The sequence below is a fragment of the Lygodium microphyllum genome, unplaced genomic scaffold, assembly GCF_053477565.2.
Source record: "Lygodium microphyllum isolate KBCC unplaced genomic scaffold, Lygodium_microphyllum_v1.1.10 scaffold_46, whole genome shotgun sequence".
Classification (NCBI taxonomy): Eukaryota; Viridiplantae; Streptophyta; class Polypodiopsida; order Schizaeales; family Lygodiaceae; genus Lygodium; species Lygodium microphyllum.
In genome coordinates, this window is record NW_028229529.1 from 1080414 (window position 1) to 1105528 (window position 25115).

Sequence of the window (25115 nt, forward strand, 5' to 3'; positions counted from 1 at the left end):
ATGTCTCCGTTGAAATGTCCTCCCGCAATTCCATTGTGCGCCTTTGTGAGCACATAGTGCATCTCATGCTCACACATGCATCTATGCAACAAGCCGTCTTGTCCTAGCCTATAGAGTTGACCAGCTATGAGTTGATATGGTATTGGTCAAGATGTCTGGTGTATCAAGGATTTTTGTTAGTACATGGTCTTGTAGCTTCATTTGTCCTTGATCAATCTCTATTCCCAAAAATTCTATTGTTGTTTGGAACATTATGGATTTTGTCGATGACAAAACCATTCCTGCATCTTCAATGGCTTTTGCAAACTGGGAGAGATGTTCCAAGTGTTCGGAGATAGTTTTGGAGAACACCAATATGTCATCAATGTAGGTTAGACAGAAGGGAAATTTGCCAAAAACTAAGTCTATTCATTCCTGAAACTCAGTTGGAGCAATTTGGATTCCAAAGGACAAGACTGTCCATTGGAAGTGTCCTTGAGGCACACAAAAAGTTGTTTTAAAGCGGTCTTTAGCTTTGATGGGCAATCGCCAAAATCCAAATTTCAAATCAAATTTATTGAAGACGTTTGCTTTCTTTAATCTCTTTAGAAGCAAATCCTTAAGAGAAATTGGGTGACCATGCCCGATTAAAATTTGTTTAATGGTTTATAGTTGATGACCAACCTCTTTTTTCACCTTTTCTGCTCAGAGTACTTGTTGACATAAAAAGCTTGGCATGCCCATGGTGAATTTTTCAATTCTATCAAGCCTGTATCTAGAAGAGTTTGGATCTCTTCTCTACATAGAATAAGGTCTTCATCTTTCATACCTTAGTGGACTGCTTTTGTTGGAGTAGCATTGTCTTTGATTGGAAGAGAGATGGCGTATTTTTCTATTTCTCCTTGTAGATCAAGGGATCTTCATGCATGTATATTTGGAGATGTTGTTGGAGCTTCTAGATCTCTTTATCATGTTTGTGAATTTCTTCTTTTAGCCAATGGGCTCTAGTAGTAACTTTTGATGAAGTGACTACTTCCCTAATTGAATAGATTGTTCGAGCAATCTTAGGAAGGAGGGAAAGGTCCACCTTTTTGCCTTTGTAGGAAATAGAAAAGCAATTGGACCAAAATGTATAGGATACCAGATGTTGGAGGATATTTGTACCTCTGAGAAGATCATACCTCATTTGTTTCATCAATTGAACTTCTCTAGGCACCTTAACTGCAGCTCATTGGAGGTATCCTTGGGTCACATGGATAAGTGTGATCTTTTTGTTATTAGACAACTCCACTATGATTGGAGTTGTAGCTTTGATACAACCCTTGGGAAAGAGCTATTACGAAGCTATCGTTAGACTAGATCCTATATCTAGCATCAACAAAAGCTCGTATGGTGTCAAGTGCATTGACTCTGTGGACTCTTGATTGTGCAAGCCTTACTTCGTGGACATGTGTAATTGGAGCGTTTCTAGAGGAGGCATTGTGTTCTTGAAGAATAGCTGTTGTACCTTGGGATAGCTCTTTCTGACTTATCAATATCCTTCTATGCACTTTACATAGGGAGTGAAGTTCTTCTTGCATTAGTAGGAAGGCATTTATCATGTCATTTCCAGCTTGTTGAGTTCCTGTAGTAATAGTAGAAAATGATTGCAATAGTTGGGATGCTGTCCTTGGCTGGTGAAGATTCTCCAGTTTGTGAGGCACAAACATATTAGCTTGTCCTTTTGTCTGCGGGGCAAGTGTTCCTGGTTTTGGCAAGTCATGGGGATTGGAGAAGAATGCTTGTCGGACTTTGTTCTTTTGTTTTTTGTGTTTTGATGAAGAGGTTGATGATGAATAAGAATCAGAAGAGTCTGATGAGCTTTCTTTGACGTGTTTACCTTTTGATTTTCTTGAAAAAAGTTGAAGCATAATTCATTGATGCTAGGAGGCATATTTCACGGTGGATTCCGTAAACTTTGATGACCGGGGCTCATACACAAAGTGGATTCTTTGTGCGAGAAGTTGATGGGAACGCCTGTCCTTTTCAAGCGTTTCATTAATTTAGTGTGTACATGGGTGATTCCATAGCGGGTGATTCCGCAAAATGCATATTAAATTAATAAACGTTTATGAGTTTAGAGTGCGCACTCGTAATAAATTAAGGTTAGGATTTATTTCTAACCAGTTGATTTATTTATGTAGCTGAAGACTGCTAGGTATTCACTTTTGTCGGTTTAATTGTATTATTTTACTAACGATTGTGAATGCTTCAGTTGATGTGTAGAGATAGAAGCAGTGGCGGAGGAAAGCATTGGAGGATAGCGAGTATTCGATTTATGGATTATATTTTGATGGGTGCATACCTTAGGCATGGCGCCTATATTTTGTCACGCCTATTTATTAAGGCGTCAGATATTTATTATTATTTTGTATGCGCATGGGCGCACAATTATATTATTTCTATTTGAACATTGTATTGGGCGTGCCAGACTCTTTGGGCACCGTCCATTAGCTTTATTCCTATTTTGTGTTAAAGCAAACTTGATGCCAGGAGGCATATTTCACGGTGGATTCCGTGCCACGGTGGATTCCATGAGGTTTTACGGTGGATTCCGTAAACTTTGATGATCGGGGCTCATACACAAAGTGGATTCTTTGTGCGAGAAGTTGATGAAGATGCCTGTCCTTTTCGGGCGTTTCATTAATTTAGTGTGTACATGGGTGATTCCATAGCGGGTGATTCCGCAAAATGCATATTAAATTAATAAACGTTTATGAGTTTAGAGTGCGCACTCGTAATAAGTTAAGGTTAGGATTTATTTCTAACCAGTTGATTTATTTATGTAGCTGAAGACTGCTAGGTATTCACTTTTGTCGGTTTAATTGTATTATTTTACTAACGATTGTGAATGCTTCAGTTAATGTGTAGAGATAGCAGCAGTGGCGAAGGAAAGCAATGGAGGATAGCGAGTATTCGATTTATGGATTATATTTTGATAGGCGCCACGCCTATATTTTGTCATGCCTATTTATTGAGGCAACGATTATTTATTATTATTTTGTATGCGCATGGGCGCATGGTTATGTTATTTCTATTTGGACATTGTATTGGGCGTGCCAGACTCTTTGGGCACCGTCCATTAGCTTTATTCATATTTTTGTGTAAAAGCAAACTCAAAAGCTAAAAGCTTGCTATTTTGTAATTTGGGCTATTATTTGAGCTTGAAGATGAAATATACATAAAATACATGCTTTGTGGAGCGCTCACACAAGGCATGGGGGGAGATTGCACCCAATTGGTCTCTTGCTCTTGTCGTTCATGTTTTTTACCTTGTAATTTGTGTAAAAAGTAGAGTTCCATTGTTCTTGGGGACCTTCCGGCATTCACTATGCGAGTGTACAACATCTGATCTGTGCACCAGTGGTATCAGAGCGAAGCTGAGATCAAGAGCTTCCAATCGCTACCCATCTCATGCGAAGGCGGAGCTCTTGGAACGATCGGGCTCTATGGTCAATCTCGTCGCGAACCGTCGATACAGGCAGACTTCTGGCGATCAAGAACCCCTGTTTCCATCATTGGATCGCAAAGGACCGGTCTACAGAGGCGGAGGACCACTCCTACATCTCCCTCTCCAAGACGTTTTTTTTTTCCACAGACAGTAAGCTCCATAGCTCACAAACTTCAAATCTTTTATTATTAGTAAGCTTAGCATTAAAGCTTGCTAAGCTTTAAGAAGCTTAAAGCTTCGAAAATTTCAACGTGAGCCCTCAGAAGACGTCCGAATTTTTCGCCGCTGACAAAAAACGGCCCCCCCTCCCCCACGAATCTCGCCGTTGCCTGTCTATTAAGCTCCAAGCTTAATTACTTAAGCTTCTTAATCAATCAAGTCATTACTAACTTCCGAACACACCCAATCAGTCAAGTTCAGCAAGTTTCTTCAAGTCAAGTTTTGCAAGTTCTATAAAGAGACTAAGTTCTGCAAGTCACATAAGTTCTGCAACTCTGCAAGTCAGACAAGTCAACTGGAGTCAAAACTGACTTGTGCTCAAAACTCCTAGAAGAGCTGTTCCTGTACAGAAACTCCGAACTGCAAAGTTGTTTCAATGGAAGGTACTCTACCCATACGCAGGTTTGCTGAAGCATTTTTAGCATACAAAGAAGGATAAAACGCAGATTTTTCGAAGATTGTGAAAGCTACACCCAAAAAAAAACATAAGCCTTGTATTCCCGAACTTGAGCTACGCTCATCCCGCTAACTAGATTTTGAGTGAGAAAGGTCTTTTGAGTTTTGCAGGATGACGGAACCACATATGGATGATCTTATGGCTGAAGGCGACCTACCTGAGCCTACGATGGAGCAAAAGCTGGACTTAATCATGATACAATTGGAAGAAGAACGAAGGGCTAGGCAAGCATTGCAAGTTCAACTGGCAAATTTACAAAGAGCGTCTACCGACAAAGAAGAACCTCAAGCTGAAGATCTTATTCGACGTACCATCAACACAACTCTCGAAGCTCAAGCCATCCGCAAGGAATCAAAGATAAGTAAAAGAAGTTTCAAATTCCGTACTTTCAATGGCATACGAGAAGGAAAAACTGTTCTAGCATTCATTAGTCAGTTTGACGACTATTTCCATGAGGAAACCTATGCAGAAAATGATAAAATCAAGTGTGTCACGAATCATTTAGTGGACAGAGCATCTCTTTGGTGCACTGTAGTACGCAAGAGTATAGATTGTCCTGCTACTTGGGAGAATTTCAAGAAGAAGTTCATGCAGAATTTCCTTTCTCCACAATTTCATGAGAAAGCTATTAAGCAATGGGATTTTCTTCAGCAACGGGATCGTGAGCCTATTCCTCAGTATACAGAGCGTTTTTGGAATGCACTACTCCAGCTACGCATGCTTGAAGACGTGCCTGAAGTGACACACAAGCGCAAGTATATGTCTGGACTACTTGGGCATTACTACGCTGAAGTTAACATGTTCAAGCCTGCTACTCTTGAAGACGCCATTTCACTAGCTCACGACACTGAAGACAAATTGCGAGGTAGAGATAGACGTCCATAGCAATTCCAAGCCAATGGTAACTATGGATCTAAGCAATTCAATTCCAACTTTAGAAGATTTAATCCAAGTCGTTTCTCTTCATCATCTTTCCGTAAAAATTGGGCAAAACTATCTGCATTACCATCCAATGTCAATCAAAACCCTAAGCCTGTTCCAAAACCAAATCCTAATGTCCCTAGACTTCCCGCCATTGCAAACAAAGTAACCAAAGCCAAGCCAATAGTATGCTATAAATGCCACCAGCCTGGATATCTAGCAGCAAATTGTCATTCGAATAAGCCACCTGCCCATATCAACTACCTTGGAGCAATGGACGAAGACAAACATGAAGATATGCCTGATTTCACTGAAGATGAGGGCGACACTATTACTTCTTCGGATACTTTACCAGGTATGCCAACTCCACATTCTTTATTGACTATTAAATGTTTGGTGCATGGAAAGGAAAAGATTATTTTGCATGATGACGGTAGCACTCATGATTTTATTTTAGCAAAATTAGTAAAGGAATTGAAGTTTCAGACTGTACCTATGCATTATCGCATCAAAGCAGCATTCTTAGGCACTAGGTATAATGGTACACAGGAAGTGCATGACTTGGAGATTCAAATTGGTCAATACACTGAAAGAAGAAATTTTCTAGTTGTTCCATTACAGTCGAGTGACATTATTTTAGGTATGCCTTGGCATCACCAGCATAACCCAAATATAGATTATTCCACACACTCAATGAATATTAATTTTCAAGGAAAATCTATTACATTATATGGTATGCATGCATCTAATGTTTTTCCACTGCTTTCGCATACTCAAGCTAAACGTGCATTACGCAAGAGTAGTAAATCTTTTCTCATTTGGGTGAATGAACTGCAAGTAAAAGAAAATCATATGCACCCTAGGCATAAAGAATTTCTTGCACATTTTAAGGACTATTTTGTAGAAGACCTACCACCTGGTTTACCTCCTTCACGTCCAGAAGACCATAAGATAAATTTGATTCCTGGCACACAACCACCTTGCAAAGCACCATATAGGCATAACCAGATAGAGCAAAAAGAAATTCAGAGTCAAGTTGAGGAATTACTAAATAGAGGATTGATTAGACCTAGTAGTTCTCCATTTGGTGCACCTATTCTGTTAGTCAAGAAAAAGAATAATACCTATCATATATGCATTGACTATCGAGCTTTAAATAAGATCACTGTAAAGAATAGGTATCCCATTCCTAGAGTTGATGACCTTATGGACAAACTACAAGGATCTGCTATATTTAGTAAAATAGACCTTAAGTCTGGTTATCATCAGGTGAGATTAGATAAGTCAGACATATTCAAGACTGCATTTCGAACACAGTTTGGTCATTACGAATTTTTAGTGATGCCATTTGGATTGACTAATGCACCTGCTACGTTTAGTAGAATGATGAATCGTATATTTTTGAAATTACAGTATTGTGTAATTGTCTTCTTTGATGATATTTTGGTGTTTAGTCAAAATGAGAAAGAACATTATGAGCATTTGTCATTGGTTTTTCAGTTATTAAAAGATAATCAACTGTATGCAAATCTTGAAAAGAGTGAATTCTTTAAAACAGAAATTGAGTATTTAGGTCATATTGTATCATCTGATGGAATTAAAGTTGATCCTAAGAAAATAGATGCAATATTCAATTGGCATGTACCTAAAAACGTGCATGAGTTACGCTCATTTCTTGGTCTTGCCAGTTTCTATAGGAAGTTTGTACGTAATTTTTCATTACTTGCTTTACCACTGACTAAACTTCTAAAGAAAGGAATTGTCTATCATTGGTCCAAAAATCAACAGAAATCCTTTGACTTATTGAAACATGCATTAACCCATGCCCCTGTCCTATAGTTGCCTGATTTTAATAGACCGTTCTTTCTAGTAGTGACCGATGCTAGTGGATCAGGAATAGGAGCTATACTTATGCAAGACAACCATCCCATAGCCTATTCTAGTTGTAAGCTGAAACCCTCTGAACTGAAATATTCCACATATGACAAAGAACTATTAGCAGTTGTACAAGCATTAAGACAGTGGAAACACTACTTAATGGGTTCAGAATTTATGATTAAGACCGATCAGCAAGGTATTAGACATTTACTTAGCCAACCCCAAATCTCTGACCGACATATTAAATGGACATCTTTTATCCAAAGTTTTCATCCTATCATTCAATACCAACCTGGTAAAGAAAATATAGTGGCTGATGCATTAAGTAGAAGACCTGCTATTCATAATATTTCTGTTATATCTTTTGATTCTTTGATTGCTATGAAAGATACATATCATCAGGATATTACTTTTCATGCTGATTGGAATAAATTAGTTCAGAATAACTTGATTCCTATTGATTCATTGTCATATAATGATGGATTTATGTTTTATGAAAAGAGATTGTGTGTTACAATTCCATTCCGATCTTTTGTTTTGAATGAAATTCATTGTCCCCCATATCAAGGTCATAGAGGTATCATATCTACTTTACGTACGTTAACTGAAGATTTTTATTGGCCGCATATGGACACTGATGTATCTAACTTTGTTTCTGAATGTTTGATTTGTCAAAGAGTTAAGAGACATCATGGTAAACAGTATGGATTACTTATGCCTTTGTCTATTCCATCTAAACCTTGGGAACAAATTTCTATGGATTTCATTACTGGTTTACCTAATACTAAATCTAACCATGATATGATTTGGACAGTCGTAGATAGATTTAGTAAACAAGTATATTTCATTCCATGTAAGAAAACTTTAACAGCATCACAAGCAGCACAATTGTTTTTGAAAACTGTTTTCACTAACCATGGGATTGCCAAAAGTTATTATTTCAGATCGTGATTCTAGATTTTGTAATAACTTTTGGATTACTCTGTTTGCTAACCTAGGCACAAAGATTGATTTCTCATCTGCATTTCATCCTGAAAGTAATGGACAAACAGAAGCCACTAACAGCACAATTCTAGATCTTTTATGTGCATATACTATCTCTAAACCTCAGACATGGGACACACATTTGCATTTATTACAGTTTGCATATAACAATACACCACACACATCTACAAAGAAAGCACCGTTTGAAGTGATTTATGGATATAGATTATCTACACCTGCTGCATCTTTGTCAAATAGAATTCAGAGTGCTGATGATATTGCTAGTATGCATAATACTATTTTTGATGAGGTTAAAGATATGATTGCTAAAGCCCAGCAATCATATACCAAACAAGCCAACAAGAAAAGATAAGCAATGAATTTCAAAGTTGATGACTATGTTTGGTTGAGAATAGAAAAACGTAGACTACAAAGTGTAGATAGACACCCAGTTGTGAAATTAGCCCCTAGATTCTATGGACCATTTAGGATCATTCATAAAATTAACAACAATGCATTCAAGTTAGAATTACCACCTCACTGGAAAATTCACAACACATTTCACATTAGTTTATTGAGACCATTTAGAGGCCAATTACCTGTACACCCTGTTTATGAAAACCCACCTTTGTTAGAGGAAGAGACTGAAATACTTGAACCAGAAGCTATCATAGACACTGACTTTATGACCACTAGAACTGGCAGAAGATATTCTAGATATCTAGTTAAATTTAAGAGCCATCCTATAGAGGAAGCACAATGGATGCACGCTAGAGACTTAAATGCTTTCCCCACTCTGTTAGCTCCACATTGAGCTAATAGCAATTGAGGTCAATTGCTATCCCACCCCGGGGATATGATTCCAGGAGGCATATTTCACAGTGGATTCCGTGAGGTTTTATAGTGGATTCCGTAAACTTTGATGACCGGGGCTCATACACAAAGTGGATTCTTTGTGTGAGAAGTTGATGAAGACGCCTGTCTTTTTCGGGCGTTTCATTAATTTAGTGTGTACATGGGCGATTACATAGCGGGTGATTCCGCAAAATGCATATTAAATTAATAAACGTTTATGAGTTTAGAGTGCGCACTCGTAATAAGTTAAGGTTAGGATTTATTTCTAACCGGTTGATTTATTTATGTAGTTGAAGACTGCTAGGTATTCACTTTTGTCGGTTTAATTGTATTATTTTACTAACGATTGTGAATGCTTCAGTTAATGTGTAGAGATAGCAGCAATGGGAGGAAAGCATTGGAGGATAGCGAGTATTCGATTTATGGATTATATTTTGATAGGCGCCACGCCTATATTTTGTCATGCTTATTTATTGAGGCATCGATTATTTATTATTATTTTATATGCGCATAGGCGCACGGTTATGTTATTTCTATTTGGACATTGTATTGGGCGTGCCAGACTCTTTGGGCACCGTCCATTAGCTTTATTCCTATTTTTGTGTAAAAGCAAACTCAAAAGCTAAAAGCTTGCTATTTTGTAATTTGGGCTATTATTTGAGCTTGAATATGAAATATACATAAAATACATGCTTTGTGGAGCGCTCACACAAGGCATGGGGGGAGATTGCACCCAATTGGTCTCTTGCTCTTGTCGTTCATGCTTTTTACCTTGCAATGTTCTTGGGGACCTTCCGGCATTCACTACGCGAGCGTACAACATCCGATCTGCGCACCAAAACTCAAAAGCTAAAAGCTTGCTATTTTGTAATTTGGGCTATTATTTGAGCTTGAAGATGAATAATACATAAAATACATGCTTTGTGGAGTGCTCATATAAGGCATGGGGGGAGATTGCACCCAACTGGTCTCTTGCTCTTGTTGTTCATGCTTTTTACCTTGTAATTTGTGCAAAAAGTAGATTGTTCTTGGGGACCTTCCGGCATTCACTACGCAAGCGTACAACATCCGATCTGCGCACCAGTGATATCAAAGCGAAGCTGAGATCAAGAGCTTCCAATCGCTACCCATCTCGTGCGAAGGCGGAGCTCCTGGAACGATCGGGCTCTACGATCAATCTCGTCGCGAATGGTCGATACATGCAAATTTCTAGCAATCAAGAACCCCTGTTTCCATCATCGGATCGCGAAGGACCGGTCTGCAGAGGCGGAGGACCACTCCTACATCTTCTTCATCAAGTCGTGAAGAACAGAGAGATAAGTCACCATTTTCATATCTTCCAAGCATTAAAATTTAAAGCTTAGAAAGCTTAAGAGAAGCTTTAAGCTTCGATTCGTCATCGCGAGATATCCAGATATCTCCGATTTTTGCGCCGCTGGGGCTGAAAAATGTCCCCCCCCCCCCCCCCCCCCCCCCCCACGATTTTCGCCGTTGACGGTTGATTAAGCTACCAAGCTTAATCACTTAAGCTCTAATCAGCCAAGTCATCACAAACTTCAAGTCACACACAACCAGTCAAGTTCAGCAAGTTCTAACAAGTCAAAGTTCTGCAAGTTCCACAAAGCAACTAAGTTCTGCAAGTCTACAAACTCTGCAAGTTACATTAGTCTGGTACTCTGCAAGTCAGACAAGTCAACTGGAGTCAAAACTGACTTCTGTCCAAAACTCATAGAAGGGCTGTTCCTGCGCAGAAACTCCGAACTACAAAGTTGTTCATTGGAAGGTACTCTACCCATACGCAGGTTTGCTAAAGCATTTTCAGCATACGAAGAAGGATAAAACACAGATTTTTCGAAGATTGTGAAAGCTATACCCAAAAATGCATAAGCCTTGTATTCCCGAACTTGAGCTACGCTCATCCCGCTAACTTGATTTTGAGTGAGAAAGGTCTTTTGAGTTTTGCAGGATGACGGAACCACATATGGAGGATTTAATGGCTGAAGGCGACCTACCTGAACCTACGATGGAGCAAAAGCTGGACTTAATTATGATGCAATTGGATGAAGAACGAAGGGCTAGGCAAGCATTGCAAGTTCAATTGGCAAATTTACAAAGATCATCTACCGACAAAGAAGAACCTCAATCTGAAGATCTTATTCGACGTACCATCGACGCGACTCTCGAAGCTCAAACCATCCGCAAGGAATCAAAGATAAGTAAAAGAAGTTTCAAATTCCGTACTTTTAATGGCATACGAGAGGGAAAAACTGTTCTTGCATTCATTAGTCAGTTTGACGACTATTTCCATGAGGAAACCTATGCAGAAAAAGATAAAATCAAGTGTGTCACTAATCATTTAGTGGACAGAGCATCTCTTTGGTGGACTATCGTACGCAAGAGTATAGATTGTCCCGCTACCTGGGAGAATTTCAAGAAGAAGTTCATGCAGAATTTCCTTCCTCCACAATTTCATGAGAAAGCCATTAAGCAATGGGATCTTCTTCAGCAACGGGATCGTGAGCCTATTCCTCAGTATACAGAGCGTTTTTGGAATGTACTACTCTAGTTACGCATGCTTGAATACGTACCTGAAGCGACACACAAGCGCAAGTATATGTCTGGACTCCTTGGGCATTACTACGCTGAAGTTAACATGTTCAAGCTTGCTACTCTTGAAGACGCCATTTCACTAGCTCACGACACTGAAGACAACTTGCGAGGTAGAGACAAAGGTCCACAGCAATTCTAAGCCAATGGTAACTATGGATCTAAACAATTCAACTCAAACTTTAGAAGATTTAATCAAGGTCGTTTCACTTCATCATCTTTCCGTAAAAATTGGGCAAAACCACCTGCTTTACCATCTAATGTCAATCAAAACCCTAAGCCTATTCCACAGCCAAATCCTAATGTCTCTAGACTTCCTGCCATTGCAAACAATGTAACCAAAGCCAAGTCAATAGTATGTTATAAATGCCACCAACCTGGACATTTAGCAGCAAATTGCCATTCGAAGAAGCCACCTGCCCATATCAACTACCTTGGAGCAATGGAAGAAGACGAACATGAAGATATGCCTGATTTCACTGAAGATGAGGACGACATTACTACTCCTTTGGATACTTTACCAGGTATGCCAACTCCACATTCTTTATTGACTATGAAATGTTTGGTGCATGGAAAGGAAAAGATTATTTTGCATGATGACGGTAGTACTCATGATTTTATTTCGGCAAAGCTAGTAAAAGAATTGAAGTTACAGACTGTACCTATGCATTATCGCATTAAAGCAGCATTCTTAGGCACTAGGTATAATGGTACATAAGAAGTGCATGACTTAGAAATTCAAATTGGTCAATACATTGAAAGAAGAAATTTTCTAGTTGTTCCATTACAGTCGAGTGACATTATTTTAGGTATGCCTTGGCGTCATCAGCATAACCTAGACATAGATTATTCCACATATTCAATGAATATTAATTTTCAAGGAAAACATATTACATTGTATGGTATGCATGCATCTAATGTTTTTCCACTACTTTCGCATACTCAAGCTAAACGTGCATTACGCAAGAGTAGTAAATCCTATCTCATTTGGGTGAATGAATTGCAAGTAAAAGAAAATCATATGCATCCTAGGCATAAAGAATTTCTTACACATTTTAAGGACTGTTTTGTAGAAGACCTACCACATGGTTTACCTCCTTCACGTCCAGAAGACCATAAAATAGATTTGATTCCTTGTACACAACCACCTTGCAAAGCACCATATAGGCATAACCAGATAGAGCAAAAAGAAATTCAGAGTCAAGTTGAGGAATTACTAAATAGGTGCACCTATTCTGTTAGTCAAGAAAAAGAATAATACCTATCATATGTGCATTGACTATCAAGCTTTAAATAAGATCAATGTAAAGAATAGGTATCCCATTCCTAGAGTTGATGACCTTATGGACAAACTGCAAGGATCTGCTATATTTAGTAAAATAGACCTTAAGTCTGGTTATCATCAGGTGAGACTAGATAAGTCAGACATATTCAAGACTGCATTTAGGACACAGTTTGGTCATTACAAATTTTTAGTGATGCCATTTGGATTGACTAATGCACCTACTACGTTTAGTAGAATGATGAATCATATATTTTTGAAATATCAGTATTGTGTAATTGTCTTCTTTAATGATATTTTGGTGTTTAGTCAAAATGAGAAAGAACATTATGAGCATTTGTCATTGGTTTTCCAGTTACTAAAAGATAATCAACTGTATGCAAACCCTGAAAAGAGTGAATTCTTTAAAACAGAAATTGAGTATTTAGGCCATATTGTCTCATTTGATGGAATTAAAGTTGACCCTAAGAAAATAGATGCAATATTGAATTGGCCTGTACCTAAAAACGTGCATGAATTACGATCATTCCTTGGTCTTGCTAGTTTTTATAGGAAGTTTGTGCGTAATTTTTCCTTACTTGCTTTACCATTAACCAAACTTCTGAAGAAAGGTATTGTCTATCATTGGTCTGAAAATCAACAGAAATCCTTTGACTTATTGAAACATGCAGTAACCCATGCCCCTGTCCTACAGTTGCCTGATTTTAATAGACCATTCTTTCTAGTAGCGATCGATGCTAGTGGATCAGGAATAGGAGCTGTACTTATACAAGACAATCATCCTATAGCCTATTCTAGTTGTAAGCTGAAACCCTCTGAACTGAAATATTCTACATATGACAAAGAACTATTAGCTGTTGTACAAACATTAAGACAGTGGAAACACTACTTAATGGGTTCAGAATTTATGATTAAGACTGATCAGCAAAGTATTAGACATTTACTTAGCCAACCCCAAATCTCTGACCGACATATCAAATGGGCATCCTTTATTCAAAGTTTTCATCCTATCATTCAATATCAACCCGGAAAAGAAAATGTAGTGGCTGATGCATTAAGTAGAAGACCTGCCATTCATAATATTTCTGTTATATCTTTTGATTCTTTGATTGCTATGAAAGATACTTATGATCAGGATATTACTTTTCATGCTGATTGGAATAAATTAGTTCAAAATAACTTGATTCCTATTGATTCATTATCTTATAACGATGGATTTATGTTTTACGAAAAGAGATTATGTGTTACAATTCCATTCAGATCTTTTGTTTTGAATGAGATTCATTGTCCCCCATATCAAGGTCATAGAGGTATCATATCTACTTTACGTACATTAACTGAAGATTTTTATTGGTCGCATATGGACACTGATGTATCTAACTTTGTTTCTGAATGTTTGATTTGTCAAAGAGTTAAGAGACATCATGGTAAACAGTATGGATTACTTATGCCTTTGTCTATTCCATCTAGACCATGGGAACAAATTTCTATGGATTTTATTACTGGTTTACCTAATACTAAATCTAACCATGATATGATTTGGACAGTAGTAGATAGATTTAGTAAACAAGCATATTTCATTCCATGTAAGAAAACTTTAAGAGCATCACAAGCAGCACAATTGTTTTTGAAAACTATTTTCACTAACCATGGATTGCCAAAAGTTATTATTTCAGATCGTGATTCTAGATTACTCTGTTTGCTAAACTAGGCACAAAGATTGATTTCTCATCCGCATTTCATCCTAAAACTAATGGATAAACAGAAGCCACTAACAGTACTATACTAGATCTTTTACGTGCATATACTATTTCTAAACCTCAGACATGGAACACACATTTGTATTTATTACAGTTTGCATATAACAATATACCACACATATCTACAAAGAAAGCACCGTTTGAAGTGATTTATGGATATAGATTATCTACACCTGTTACATCTTTGTCAAATAGAATTCAGAGTGCTGATGATATTGCTAGTATGCATAATACTATTTTTGATGAGGTTAAAGACATGATTGCCAAAGCCCAGCAATCATATACCAAACAAGCCAATAAGAAAATACAAGCAATGAATTTCAAAGTTGATGACTATGTTTGGTTGAGAATAGAACAACGTAGATTACAAAGTGTAGATAGACACCCAGTTGTGAAATTAGCCCCTAGATTTTATGGACCATTTAGGATCATTCATAAAATTAATGACAATGCATTCAAGTTAGAATTACCATCTCATTGGAAAATTCACAACACATTTCACATTAGTTTATTAAGAACCTTTAGAGGCCAATTACCTGTACACCCTGTTTATGAAAACTCACCTTTGTTAGAGGAAGAGACTGAAATACTTGAACCTGAAGCTATCATAGATACTAATTTTATGACCACTAGAACTGGCCGAAGATATTCTAGATATCTAGTCAAATTTAAGAACCATCCTGTAGAGGAAGCACAATGGATGCACGCTAGAGACTTAAATGCTTTCCCCACTCTGTTAGCTCCACATTGAGCTAATAGCAATTGAGGTCAATTGCTATCCCACCCCGGGGGTATGATGCCAGAAGGCATATTTCACGATGGATTCCGTGCCACGGTGGATTCCGTGAGGTTTTACGATGGATTCCGTAAACTTTGATGACCGGGGCTCATACACAAAGTGGATTCTTTGTGCGAGAAGTTGATGGGGACGCCTGTTCTTTTCGAGCGTTTCATTAATTTAGTGTGTACATGGGTGATTCCATAACGGATGATTCCGCAAAATGCATATTAAATTAATAAACGTTCATGAGTTTAGAGTGCGCACTCGTAATAAATTAAGGTTAGGATTTATTTCTAACCAGTTGATTTATTTATGTAGCTGAAGACTACTAGGTATTCACTTTTGTCAGTTTAATTGTATTATTTTACTAACGATTGTGAATGCTTCAGTTGATGTGTAGAGATGGCAGCAGTGGTGGAGGAAAGCATTGGAGGATAGCAAGTATTCGATTTATGGATTATATTTTGATGGGCGCATACCTTAGGCATGGTGCCTATATTTTGTCACGCCTATTTATTAAGGCGTCAGATATTTATTATTATTTTGTATGCGCATGGGCGCACGATTATGTTATTTCTATTTGAACATTGTTTTGGGCATGCCAGACTCTTTGGGCACCGTCCATTAGCTTTATTCCTATTTTGTGTTAAAGCAAACTCAAAAGCTAAAAGCTTGTTATTTTGTAATTTGGGCTATTATTTGAGCTTGAAGATGAATAATACATAAAATACATGCTTTGTGGAGTGCTTACACAAGGCATGGGGGGAGATTGCACCCAATTGGTCTCTTGCTCTTGTCGTTCATGCTTTTTACCTTGTAATTTGTGCAAAAAATAGAGTTCTATTGTTCTTGGGGACCTTCCGGCATTCACTACGCGAGCGTACAGCATCTGATCTGCGCACCATTCATGAACTTATCTTTTTTGCCTAGAATATGTATTTCATGAGCATTAACTGGCTGAAACCTAGTGGGATGGATGGTGTCATCATCCGATTCTTCAATGATGTCTGATGGTGTATTTTCATCATTGGCGGATTCACTGGGAGTTGATTCTTCAATATACCATGAAGTTCTGCTTTCAGACAATTTTGTATATTCTTCTTTATTTTCTGTATATCCTTCTACATCATCTGTATCATAGTCACTATCATAGGAGTAACAGTCATCTGAATAACTGTCATAAGAATAGCAACTATCATAGTCATAGTGATGCATATTCACTTTTGCAGAGTTAACTTGATCTTTTCCTTTTTTTGAACATTTGTTGGCCAAGTGTGAGGGACTTCCACATATGAAACATTTCAAGTCCGTCTTTTTTGAGGTTTTGTCATATTCTCTATTTTTGTCAAATCTATAATGAGATTTTCCTTTTCTGTTTCTGTGTGAATTTGAGTGTCGGAAAAATCTATGTCCATGATTTTGTGTGTTGAAGTAGGACCTTTGATTTGAGGTATATCGATGTCGATAGTTATTATGACTTCTTTTGTAGTAAGAAGGTTCACAACTGCATTTCTCACATCTGAAATATGTGTCAAACTTTGAGGCATGCTTACAGATAGATTCTAGGAACTTTTGGTTCAGCTGTGTCATCTTTTCATGGTGAGACACTTCCTTGATTGTTTGCTTGATGGTCTGGATGATTTGACGACCGATATATGTGAAATCTCTATTTTCATTTTTCATTCTTTGCTTACATTAAAATGGGATTAGTTTTGGGAAGGAATAGACTAAGAGTTCTTTCATAGAATTGTCATGTGCTCCTAATCCTTCATACAACAAATCTCTCATATAGATTAAATATTCTTTGTACATTCTCAGATCACACAATTTGGCTTTGAAGAAGGCTTCGCGTGCTGCTAGCATGTCATCTAGCTTATTATCTACTAATTCACCTAGTAGTAGCTCAAAGAATATTTGTTTGGGATTTGCGTGTTGGGCTATGGCCATTTTGACTTGTGGGAGTATTGAAACCCACTAGTGTTTCAAACCACCTACAAAGCCATGTGTGATGGCATTAAGGAGGTTGATTTTGTTCGTCTGTGGTTTCTCCACTATTTTTTGGCAAACATAGGCATACATCATATATATTAGGAGCTTGATCTCCTCAGGCGCTTTTCCATCAATAGACCAAACTGGGAAATAACCTACTTTTTTTGGGACTCCTTTTTTCTTGTAGAAGCTATTGAAGGAGGGTTTAGATGTAGAGGCACTGGATGTAGCATTTACTAGCATGGCCATATTAACAGGAGATATTTCAAAAGATTTTGGAGATGACTTCTTACTTGAATGATGACACTGCTGATGATGGGCATTCATCTGCGCTTGTAGTACAGAAGTCAGTGATCGGCGGGCTCTATGAGGATTAATGGGAAGGAATTCTTCCTCAATCATTCTTGCTCCGTCCTCATTGGATGAAGTAATAGCATAGGCTCAATTTTGATCAAAGTAAGCCTGGTCATGGCAATACCATGCAAGTAGTTCCATGGGAGGATGATGAGGTGGATTTTGTTCAATCCTCTCACCCATGATTCTGGAATCCAATCTCTTGTGGACATGTCTAGTTAGTTCATCATTATCTTTTTCTTCTAGGTCAATCCTGAGGGGCATTTGATCTAGCACTTTGTTTTTTTCCCTTTGTCTCTGAATGTGGGCAAGATCTCTATCATTAATTTGATCAAAGGCTGTATGATAGTCCTTCTCTCACCAGTCAAGAAACATGTTCGAAAGCGACATCTAAGGCATGAAAGAAAAGTGACCATCTTAAAAGTCTTTTTATTCCCAATCTCATTGGGGGGTTTCTTTGTCAAGTATCTGAGTACATGCTTTAGATCGGTGCTGATTGTGAAAGGAACAAATTTCGATGAAGAATCTAAAAGCTTTGATTGCTTTTATCATTGCCAAGATCTCCCGCTAATAGGAGGGATAGTTCCACTAAGTGCTGGAGAATATGCTTGAAGCATATCTGCACGGATGTAATTCTAAAGATTCTGCTTCACCTAAGCATACTCCCCACCTGGAGTTGGAGGCATCTGTGTACAAGATGAGTGGAAGGCAAGTTGGTAGGCATAAAGGAGAAAGATGCTTGATAATATTCTTAATATTTTGAAGTGTCAAAGTATGGATGGTTTGCCAATGAAAATTATCTTTTTGGAGAAGGGAATATAGATCCTTAGAATAATAAGCAAGATTAGGGGTTGAAGAATTAATCCAATTTAAGCATCCTAAGAATTGTTGGAGCTGCTTAACATTGGTCAAGATGTCTGGTGTATTAAGGATTTTTGTTAGTACATGGTCTTGTAGCTTGATTTGTCCTTGATTAATCTCTATTCCCAAAAATTCTATTGTTGTTTGGAACATTATGGATTTTGTCGATGACAAAACCATTCCAGCATCTTCCACAACTTTTGCAAACTGGGAGAGATGTCCCAAGTGTCCTTGGATTGTTTTGAAGAATACCAATATGTCATCAATGTAGGTTAGACAGAAGGGAAATTTGCCAAAAATTGAGTCAATCCATTCCTGAAACTTAGTTGGAGCAATTTGGATTCCAAAGGACAAGACTGTCCATTGGTGGTGTCCGTAAGGCACACAAAAAGCTATTTTATGGTTTATAGTTGATGACCAACCTCTATTTTCCCCTTTTCTACTCAGAGTGCTTGTTCACATAAAAATCTTGGCATGCCCATGGCAAATTTCTCAATTCTATGAAGCCTTTCTCTAGAAGAGTCTAGATCTCTTCTCTGCATAGAATCAGGTCTTCATCTTTCATACTTGAGTGGACTGCTTTTGTTGGAGTAGCATTGTTTTTTATTGGAAGAGAGATGGTGTATTTTTCTCTTTTCTCCTTGTAGCTCAGGGGATCTTCATGCATGAATATATGGAAATGTTGTTGGAGCTTTTGGATCTCTTTATCATGTTTGTGCATTTCTTGTTTTAGCCAATGGGCTCTAGCAGTAACTTTTGATGAAGTTGCTGCTTCTCACTGATTGAATAGATTGTTCGACCAATCTTAGGAAGGAGGGAAAGGTTCGCCTTTTTGCCTTTGTAGGAAATATAAAAGCAATCGGACCTAAATGTATAGGGTACCAGATGTTGGAGGGTATCTATACCGATGAGAAGGTCATACCTCATGTGTTTCATAAATTGAACTTCTATAGGCACCTTGACTGCACCTGATTGGAGGTATGCTTGAGTCACATGGATAAGTGCGATCTTTTTGTTATTAGACAACTCCACTATGATTGGAGTTGTAGCTTACCCTTGGGAAAGAGCTCGTATGGAGCTATCGTTAGACTAGATCCTGTATCTAGCAAAGCATCAACAAAAAGTGAGAATTGAGGCATGTTTTTTAGTTGCACACAAACCATTGGGATTGGGGCATAGGTGTCAAGTGCATTGACTCAGTGGACTCTTGATTGTGCAATCCTTACTTGGTGGACATGTGTAATTGGAGCGTTTGTAGAGAAGGCATTGAGTTCTTGAAGAATAGCCATTGTACCTTGGGCTAGCTCTTTCTCACTTATCAATATCCTTCTATTACCTACATGGTATTACCATGAGCATGCTTACTTTGAGCTAGCCCAAGGTACAATGGCTATTCTTCAAGAACTCAATGCCTTCTCTATAAACACTCCAATTACACCTATCAACCAAGTGAGGCTTGCACAATCAAGAGTCCATAGAGTCAATGCACTTGACACTGGTGGCCCAATCCCAACAGTTTGTGTGCAATTAAAAAATATGCCTCAATTTTCACTTTTTGTTGATGCTTTGCTAGATATGGCATCTAGCCTAAGGATAGCTCCGTACAAGCTCTTCCCTAAGGGCTATATCAATGCTACAACTCCAATCATAACAAAAAGATCACACTTATCCATGTGACCCAAGCATGCCTCCAATTAGGAGCAGTCAAGGTGCCTATAGAAGTTCGATTGATGAAACAAATGAGGTATGATCTTCTCATCGGTATAGATATCCTCCAACATTTGGTACCCTTTACATTTTGGTCCAATCACTTTTCTATTTCCTACAAAGGCAAAAAGGTGGACCTTTCCCTCCTTCCTAAGATTGGTCGAACAATCTATTCAATCAGCGAAGTAACCACTTCATCAAAAGTTATTGCTAGAGCCCATTGGCTAAAACAAGAATTGCACAACCATGATAAAGAGATTTAGAAGCTACAACAACATCTCCAGACATTCATGCATGAAGATCCCTTGATCTACAAGGAGAAAAGAGAAAAATACGCCATCTCTCTTCTAATCAAAGATAGTGCTACTCCAACAAAAGCAATCCACTCAGGTATGAAAGATGAAGACCTGATTCTATGCAAAGAAGAGATCTAAACTCTTTTAGAGAAAGGCTTGATAGAATTGACAAATTCGCCATGGGCATGCCAGGGTTTTTATGTCAACAAGCACTCTAAGTAGAAAAGGGGAAAAAAGAGGTTGGTCATCAACTATAAACCATTAAACAAATTTTTAATTGGGCATGGTCACCTAGTTCCTCTTAAGGATTTAGTTCTAAAGAGATTAAATAAAGCAAACATCTTCAGTAAATTTGATTTGAAATCTGGATTTTGGCAATTGCCCATCAAAGCTAAAGACCGCTATAAAATAGCTTTTTGTGTGCCTCAAGGACACTAGTAGTGGATAGTCTTGTCCTTTGGAATCAAAATTGCTCCAACTAAGTTTCAAGAATGGACAGACTCAGTTTTGGAATTCGACCAATCTTAGGAAGGAGGGAAAGGTCCGCCTTTTTGCCTTTGTAGGAAATAGAAAAGCAATCAGACTAAAATGTATAGGGTACCAGATGTTGGAGGATATCTGTACCGATGAGAAGATCATACCTCATCTATTTCATCAACTGACCTTCTATAGGCACCTCAATTGTTCCTAATTGGAGGTATGCTTGGATCACATGGATAAGTGTGATCTTTTTGTTATTAGAAAACTCCACTATGATTAGAGTTGTAGATTTGATACGACCCTTGTGAAAGAGCTTGTATGGAGCTATCGTTAGACTAGATCCTGTATCTAGCAAAGCATCAACAAAAAGTGAGAATTGAGGCATATTTTTTAGTTGCACACAACCCATTGGGATTGGGCCACCGGTGTCAAGTGCATTGATTCTGTGGACTCTTGATTGTGCAAACCTTACATGGTGGACAGGTGTAATTGGAGCGTTTGTAGAGGAGGCGTTGAGTTCTTGAAGAACAGCCATTGCACCTTGGGCTAGCTCTTTCTGACTTATCAATATCCTTCTATGCACTTTACATAGGGAGTGAAGTTCTTGATGCATTAGTAGGAAGGCATTTATCATGTCATTTCCAGCTTGTTGAGTTCCTATACTAATAGTAGAAAATGATGGCAGTAGCTGGGATGTTGTCCTTGGCTGGTGAAGATTCTCTAGTTTGTGAGGCATAAACATATTAGCTTCTCCTTTTGTCTCCGGGGCAAGTGTTCCTGGTTTTGGCAAGTCATGGGGATTGGAGAAGAATTCATTTCGGACTTTGTTCTTTTGTTTTTTTGTGTTTTGATGAAGAGATTGATGATGAATAGGAATCAGAAGATTCTGATGACCTTTCTTTGACCTATTTACGTTTTGATTTTCTTGAAAAATCATTTCTAGAATTGAAGAAAGAAGTTGAAGTAAAATTCATAAACTTATCTGTTTTGCCTGGAATATGTATTTCATGAGCATTAACTAGCCAAAACCTGGTGCGATGGATGATATCATCATCCGATTCTTCAGTGAGGTTTGATGGTGTATTTTCACCATTGGAGGATTCATTGGGAGTTGATTCTAAAGTATACCATGAAGTTCTACTTTCAGACGACTCTGTATATTCTTCTTCATTTTTCGCATATCCTTCTGCATAATCTATATCATAATCACTATCATTTTGTCTATTGAAGTAAGACCTTTGATTTGAGGGATGTCAATGTCGATGGTTATTGTGACTTATTCTGTAGTAAGAAGGTTCACAACTGCATTTCTCACATCCGAAATTTGTGTCAAACTTTGAGGCATGCTTATAGATAGATTCTAGGAACTTTTGGTTCAACTATGTCATCTTTTGATGGTGACACACTTCCTTGATTGTTTGCTCGATGGTTTGGATGATTTGACAAGTGCTATCAGTGAAATCTATGTTTTCATTTTTCATTCCTTGCTTACAATAAAATGGGATTGGTTCTGGGAAGGAACAGACTAAGTGTTCTTTCATGGAGTTGTCATGTGCTCCCAATCCTACATATAGAAAATCTCTCATATAGATTAAATATTCTTTATACATTCCCGAATCACACAATTTCACCTAGTAGTAGCTCAAAGAATATTTGTATGGGATCTACATGTTGGGCTATGGCCATTTTGACTTGTGGGTGTATTGAAACCCACAATTGTTTCAAACCACCTACAAAGCCATGAGTCATGGCATTAAGGATGTCGATCCTGTTCATCAATGGTTTTTTCACCATTTTTTGGCCGTTATAGGCATACATCATATATATTTGGAGCTTGATCTCCTCATGCGCTTTTCCATCAATAGAGCAAACTAGGAAAGAACCTACTTTTTCTGGGGCTCCTATTTTCTTGTACAAGCTATTGAAGGAGGGTTTAGCACTGGATGTAGCATTTACTGGCCATATTAACAGGAGATATTTCAAAAGATTTTGGAGATGACTTCTTACTTGAATGATGACGATGCTGATGATGGGCATTCATATGCGCTCGTAGTACAATAGTCAGTGATCTACGGGATCTATGAGGATTGAGGGGAACAAATTCTTCCTCAATCACGCTTGCTCCGTCCTCATTTGATGAAGTAATAGCATAGCCTCGATTTTGCTCAAAGTAAGCCTGGTCATGGCAATACCATGCAAGTAGTTCCATGGGAGAATGATGAGGTGGATTTTGTTCAATCCTCTCACCCATGATTCTGGAATCCAGTATCTTGTGGACATGTCTAGTTAGTTCGTCATTATCTTTTTCTTCTGGGTCAATCCTGAGGGGCATTTGATCTAGCACTTTGTTTTCTTCTCTTTGTCTCTGAATGTGGACAAGATCTCTATCATCAATTTGATCAAAGGCGGTCTGATAGTCCTTCTCTGACGAGTCAGGAAACATGAGTTCTAAATACTCAGCTAATTCAGTAAGCTGTGTGACGTGGTTGAGGAGGTTTCTGGAAAGGATTGGGAGTTGTTTGTTTGTTAATATCTGCTAGCATGGCAGAATAAATATAGTGCATTTGTTGAAGTAGGTCTTCTACATCTTCTTCATTTGTAAGATCCTCGTAGCAGTTAAAGATATTTTTCGGGAAGTGGTGTAGTTGCAAAACTTGAACATCCTTCACCAGTGGGTATGATTTCCCTGCCTTTACCCTTAGGAGAAAACATATGGTATACATTTAATGTACTTAAAGAAGGTGAAGTGAAATGCGAATTCCAACCCTTTTGAAGCCTTTTATTTGAGAAAGTAGACCAATCTGTGATAATACTTGTTGTAGGCACTAGTGAAGTATTTTCAATAAGCTTTTAACAGTGCCGGCACACTCCATGCACAACTTGTTGATGTGAACAAGGCTGTGTATGAAACTTTAGCTCTTTAGCCTTTTGTGAAGGAGAAATCCTTAGTTTCGGCTGTTCTGGAAGTTTCTGTATTGCTTGTTTTGGTTTAGGAGTATCTTTTAGCTAATTTTGGGGAAGAAACAAAGCTTTTCCTTTGATACTTTGGACTTTTATGAGTTAGGGGGTAGGAGTTCTTTTTTCTTTATGGAAGATATATCTAACTGCCATTCATGAGGCAGATCAATTTTCGACCAATTTACACAATTAGGTAGAAACCTTTGAGTAATCTCATTAGATTTCATTATGATGGTTTGTCCCTTGTCCTATGACGAATTCACACCTTCTATTACTCTAGGGATGGCTAATGACATGCATCAGAATACCATTGTATATTGTATCGCTAGATGGGTAGAGGACGCCTTCATTTGCAAACCCATTGTCCTAATATGGAGCATAAGTAATTCATGCAAATAGGGATCATCTATTGCTATTACATAATTTGGGCATAGTTTGAAGAATATTGGACCATTTGAAAAGGGTGATATAGCAACACCTAATATCATGTCATGTAGATTAAGGTGGCATGTGTCTAAGACAGCAGCCATACAGGATGCATTCAAACCTTTGCGAAAGAGAGGAATGATACCTATAGCTATGTAGCCTAGATGGATGTAGGGGTAATCCTTTTTACTTTTATGTTTTTGTATTTTTGGGTACACAAGTGAAAGTAAATTAACATGTTGATCTTCAGAGAGTGAGTCTCCTATAGTCAATATACCTTGGTCTTCAGTTCAAGCTTTGAACTTGAAGATCTGGTTCTCAACATAGATGTAGGATGCACCAATGTCAGGTAGTATCCATTTTGAATTGGGTTGATCATCATCCACGATGATTGTCAAAATCCCATGTGATTTGTAGCGTTTAGATAAAGTCTTAAGTGCAGAGGAAAACACATTTCCACCTTGCTTTGAGGAAGCCATAGGGATTACTGGACTGAAGAGGATTGAAATACTCAAACATGGCAAACACGGCACACACAAGCCTCACTGCCTAACACGAGCTGAAACCTTTGAGCATCACTGACTACCTTGCTTCTCTCAAGTTGGTAAGTGTATTGGCTTTGATACCAGACACATGGTAAACGCAACGGAAGAAGGAAAACAGATGGCAGATGCACTTAGATACAATCGAACAGAGTGAAGGTGCTGAACGAAATTGTGTGGATATAGAGTGCTGAGTGAGAACAAGTAGGAAGCTTCAATGAAGAAAAGTGATGGAAATGAAACTCTCTCTGGAGCGAGTTGTATTAATGTTTGCTCTTTGTTGTTCTTT